This window comes from Suricata suricatta, chromosome 8 (assembly GCF_006229205.1).
Source record: "Suricata suricatta isolate VVHF042 chromosome 8, meerkat_22Aug2017_6uvM2_HiC, whole genome shotgun sequence".
Lineage (NCBI taxonomy): Eukaryota > Metazoa > Chordata > Mammalia > Carnivora > Herpestidae > Suricata > Suricata suricatta.
The window spans coordinates 85,732,205-85,738,399 of NC_043707.1; the positions used below are offsets into that span (position 1 = coordinate 85,732,205).

The window sequence follows — 6,195 nt, forward strand, 5'->3', positions numbered from 1 at the left end:
GCCTGTAGCCAAGATTACAGAGACGGCTCATTTCAGCCTGCAGGTAGGTCCAGTTTGGTTTATATAGTATTTTAAAATCTGGAAAACTCTGCATAACGATCCAGACTTTTGGTGCCTCTTGAAAGAGGAAGATCTGGCAATACTGGGCTGGTATTCCTCCATGACAGGCAATAGAAACAGAGTAATGGCCGCTGCCTTCACATGAACACAATTCTTTAGTTTGTCACAATCCCTACTACCCCATATATAGCTAGTTTTGACCCAGATCTACAGAAAGAAATTCTACAAATGCACATTCAAGCTATCACCAGCGAACAACACATTTCAATATCTTGTTTGAGACAGCTGGGAAAGAAAGATGGCCTTCACTGGGGAAGTGCTATCTGTGTTTACGTTGTCACTGATGTTGTTGCTAATAGGATTACACTGTTATTACCATTCAAAACATCATTATTACTGTGATAGGAAGGAACCCCCAAGAATGAAGATCTTGCTGTTATAAAGGGAAGGATGAATTAGAGTTAGTTGGATTTAAAGTTGTAGAATCAGCTTCCTTTATATATATATCTATATAGATATATATATATCTTGCAATTAGCTGGCTTGAATGCAATTTACTCCCATCATTTAGTTAATGAGTAAACACAGAAATTAAACATAGGTTTTGAGTCAGTCAGAATGGATTTGTGCCTCAGCTCTGCCACTTACTAGATGTATTATCTTGGGCACCAGACAGTAAAACAAAGATCAGCTCAAACACCAAAGCTATTTTATTTACCTGCCAGGCAAAGGATCATACCAGGGAGGAAATTCACAGAGTGGTGCTCTGACGGGGAAAAGTCAGTGCCCAGAGGGTGGTGGGTAACAGTGAAATATGCTCATTAAAGATTAAACATTTGCATTATGGAGAGGGTGGAATGAGTTCACAAGCCTGTGTGCAGTTAAGTAAGTCAAGTCCTGTTAATCACGGGTCAGGAAAGAATAATTTGGTAGGTTAAGTCTGACCTTGAACCAACCAAGTAACTCATGATTCATGGACTTTAACAGTTTCAGCTACTTAGAAACAGATGTAGGGAAACACAGCATTCAGCTCTGAATATCTTATAAGCAAGTGCTGCTTAAGTGAACAATTTTCCTTTTTCTCTGAGCCTTACTTTCTTCATATTTGCAAAGAGAATACGGGCAATCATGCAGTGGTTCTGAGTATTTTATGAAATAATGTAAGTAAAGGATTTAGTACAGGACCTGTCATAAAATACATGCTCAGGAAATGTTTTCTCTTTGTATTAGTGACTCTAATAAATTCATTTCTAAATCTTTCGAGGCCCCACATGCAGGGGTGGTTATGTTGCCGGGTTCCAGGTATGTATGGGTGTGTGTTTTTGTGTGTGTGTGTGTGTGTGTGTGTGTGTGTGTGTGTGTGTGTGTGTGTATTGGTGGGGACAGGAATCAATGTATGTGCACCTGTAACAGTTTATTTCTTTTTAAAAATGTCTAGCACACTGCCTTACACATATATTGTACTTAACATATTTGGTAGAATTGAATAAACCATCTGTGCATGACTTAGGTTATGTACTCAGCAAGTGGTCATAAAAGTACCAGAGACTTTCAAAAATAAAAATTTCAGATGTATGTTCTGAGAAGTCAAAGACTTTAACAGTTCAAAATATAATAAAGCTTTTTGTTTTTCTTTTCTTTTATAAAAACATGTTTTGAAGTAACTCGAGTCACAGTAAGGCAGCCCTTTGCACCATTCTGATATGAACAAATTTCAATCATCATGGTTTCATTAAATAACATTATACCCCCACCAACACGGCTCAGATTTCAGTACACTAACTATGAGAAACTGCATAAAGTATAAACTTTGCTCTTAACTCTTGGGTCCACAAATCACAATGTAAGTAACAAATAGGCATCATGATCAGTGATTAGTCACATTACTTCCTTCAAAGTCTGTCAGTGATTTGTCTGTGAATGTCCGTCATTCAGTTCACACACAAACAGTACATCACGTAGTTGCATTGCCTTCTTGTCAACCAGTAGTAGAGAGATACTATAGGTACAATAATTCAATAGTTATAGCACTATTACTGTTGAAAAACCCCTTGGTCTCCCTAATTCTCTTGGCCAGTTAAATGAAAATGTGAAAACTTGCTTGTGATCACCAAGAACAAATTCAGTAATCCGGCCAATGGACCAAGGAGATATTTCAACTTTGAAAGCCTATTATCTTACACAGACTTTGGAATAAGCCATCTATACTATAACTGAAGATCATGCAATTTCTTTAGCTGAGTTTTGGAAGAAATATGACATAACGCATACAAATGAAAATATTTAAGCATCAGTGCAGGAAGTAACAGCAAGTCATACACGTGCATTACAGCAGGGACTTTTAACACACTTTGCAAACAACCTTGGAGGACTTGAATTAAAAATAACTGGAATTGTAGAAGAAATAGGGGCACCTGTGTGGCTCAGTTTGTTATGCATCAAACTCTTAATTTCGGCTCAGGTCATGATTTCATGGGTTTGGGGTGAGTTTGAGCTCCACATCATGCTCCTGCACTGGGAGCATGTGGAGCCTACTTGGGAATCTCTTTCTCACTCTCTGCCCATCCCAGCGCTTGCTCTCTCTCAAAATAAATATATAAACTTTTTTTTTAATAAGAAGAAATAGCTGACTGTGGGGATATTGCCTGCCACTATTCAAGGCACTGTAGATACGCTGCTAGAGGAACTTAGTGGTAAACTTGTTGACATAAATGAGGAAAGTGGTTGTAATGAAAAGGATGAAGATATCCTAGAGGAAGTGATTCTGGCAATGAATTTCACATTAAAGGAACTCTCAGAGATGTTTCATGACATTGAAAGCACTAAGGATAGAAGTTTGGAAGCTGATTCAAGCTTAAAAAGTCAATTCACCCAAGCATAGGAAAGACATTCACTGTGAACTATAATTTACATGATGAAAAGAAGGCAAGTAATGTTCAAACTAATCTTGATAATTTTTTTTTACCAAAAAAACCACTTTAATTCTTGATGTTCCTACTGTTTACAAAGCAGTGAACTAGATAAATATTACTTTCACTATTTTTCCATTTCCCTATACACTTATAACCAACCGTAACAGTATTTAATGTTTTGAAAAAGGTTCTAAAGACCTTCAGGCAGTATTGTCATGTTTTCCCCTCATTGATTATTAAGACTGTTGCATTGTTTCAGCTCCTGTGGCCATTTCCACAGTCCTCCATTACTGTGCAAGGTTAGAACTTCCTGCATCAAAAAGACAACATTTTGACTGCACTAAGGGCTGTACTGAATTAATAATTTAGAGTGTAAGTATTTTATGTCTCTGGGATAGACAGAAAGCAAGTGGTGCAAAACACACACTCTCCAAAGATCTCTGACATTCAAAAAATTTAAAATAGCAATCCAGCTGACTTTGCTGATGGTTATCTTGTTAGAAATCACATAAGGTATTCTAATACAGAATCCTCTCTGAAAACAGTTATATCACATTTACTCAGATTATCATAGGATTTCAAAAGATAGACCAAAATAAGTGAAACAGGTCACTAGAGAAAGACAAACACTGTCTAATATCACTTAAATGTGGAACCTAAAACAGAACAAAACCAAGCCTATAGGATCAAAGAACAGATTGGTGCTTGCCTGGTGTGGGGGTAAGGGATGGGAGAAAGGGGTGAATGTGGTCAAAAGGTACAAATTTCCAAAATACTTCATGGGGATATAATGTACAGTATGGTGACTATAGTTAACAATACTGCATTACATATTTTGAAGTTGTTAAGAGAATAGATCTTAAAAGTTATCATCAGAAGAAAAAATATTTTTAACTATGTATGGTGATGAATACTACCTAGACTTTTGTGGTGATCATTTCCAATATATACAAATATTGACTCATTATGTTGTACACCTGAAACTAATGTAATATTGTATCAGTTATATCTCAGTAAAAAATGCATTCATTGTACATTTTGCAAAAAAAGATAGATCAAAAGTTCCCTTTTTAAAAATTGTTTAGATAGTCTATAATAATTGTACACATGTACAGGAAAAACAAAAGCAAAGGAATGGTAAAGCGCTTTAAAACAGTGCTTCCCAAACTTCAGTGTGCCTATGAATCAGCAACAGAACTTATTAAAATGCAGATTCAGATTCAGTGGTTGGGATGAGCCCAGATTCTGCATTTGTAACAAGCTCATAGGTGATGTAAATGCTCCTAGGGCTAGGGCCACATACTGAGTTAGTTGAAAGGCTTTAAATAAATAAAGCTCTTGCTAATATTTCAAGAGTAACACTTACACACACACATACACACACAACATGTTCATTAAATTAAAATCTCTATAAATATTACAAGAGTTGTGCTCTGTAAAGCTTTGCCTTAGTTCACACATCAGTACTACTACTGAAGTACACTACTGAAGGTACTAAAGCCTAAAATTAAACAATAATGGTATTGACTTAATTTTCTAAAAATACTCTCTATGTTTTTCTCTAGTTTGGTTTTCATGAACTAGTTTTGGCTGGGAAGATATTACTGAAACATTAACCCTCAATCACCTAGCTAAACGGTAAAAGAGACTGTGAATATATTCTGTGGATAATCTAATTTCATTTTAACATCATCCAGGACCATTAGAAACCATTAGATACTATTAAATCTTCTATTAATGTAGATGCTAACAAACATAAAAATAAATATGTTTGGGTTTCATTTTCTTTGTTCAGTTTTAACTCATTAGAAATAATGTAACTCAATAGAAAATATTCAGACAGGCGTGAGTTCTAATTCTAGTGTGGCCACTTATTAGGTAAGTAACTTTTGTCTACTATTACTTCCTATTTTCTCATCTATAAAATTGGTTGATAATGCTTAATATATAGTTTCAAAGAGGATTAAATGTATGCTAAGCCCCTGGTATAGATATGGCACTCCATTAAAATGGGTAAGATGGAGAGTACCATAGAATTTTACCCAAGGGATACAGAAGTGCTGATGCATAGGAACACATGTACCCCAATGTTCATAGCAACACTGTCAACAATAGCCAAAACATGGAAGGAGCCTAAATGTCCATCACTGGATGAGTGGATCAAGAAGATGTGGTATATATACACAATGGAGTATTACATGGCAATGAGAAAGAATGAAATATGGCCATTTGTAGCAAAGTGGATGGACCTTGAAGGTGTCATGCTAAGCAAAATAAGTCAGGCAGAGAAGGACAGATACCATATGTTTGCACTCATAGGTCTAACAGGAGAACAGGGGAAACCTAATGGAGGACCATGGGGAGGGGAAGAGGGAAAGAGAGTTGGGGAGAGAAAGAGGGATGCAAAACTTGAGAGACTATTGAATACTGAAAATGAACTGAGGGTTGAAGGGGAAGGGGGAGGAGGGATGGACGTGGTGATGATAGAGGAGGGCACTTGTGGGGAAGAGCACTGGGTGTTGTATGGAAACCAATTTGACAATAAACTATTAAAAAAACAATCTTGAACAATGTTTCTGAAATATCTAAAAGTTATCCTGTGATAATTCAGTTTTTAAAATGAGTTGTTGCATATAAACAAAACCTTCTAGTAGACAAAATGTAAAACTACCTGCAATTGATTAGTAAGGCATGGGAGCTAGACAAATTTATGGTGATGTGAAAGAAATTTAATTTAATTGTATTTACAAAGATCTAGTAGGGATGTATAGGCATAACATGGAGATATTGTGGGTTTGGTTCCAGATTTCCAAAATAAAGTGAAGTTCACAATAAAGTGAGTCAAATGAATATTTTGGTTTTCCTGTTATATATTGGTGCATATAAAAGTTATGTTTACATTATACTATAGTCTACTAAGTGTACAAAAGCATTAGGTCTATACACACCATAATTAAAAAATGTTTTTTGCTAAAAAATGGTAACCATCACCTGAGCTGTCAGGGAGTTGTAATCCTTTTGCTGGTGGAGGGGCTTGACTTGATGTTGATGAAAGCTGACTGATCAGGGTGGTGTTGCTGAAGGTTTTCATTAAATTTCTTAAGATAGGACAACAATGAAGTCTACCATAACAATTGACTCTTCCTTTGATGAACAGCTGCTCTGTGATATTTGATGTTGTTTGATAGCATTTTGCATACAGTAGAACTTCTTTCAAAACAGG

The 6,195-nt window shown here is 36.0% G+C and overlaps 1 protein-coding gene across 1 annotated transcript in view; it reads right to left on the reverse strand.

The window, feature by feature from the left end:
• The window catches only part of LRRC7 (leucine rich repeat containing 7), a 542,709-nt gene that overhangs the window by 112,730 nt on the left and 423,784 nt on the right, over nt 1–6,195 (reverse strand). The window lies entirely within an intron of this gene.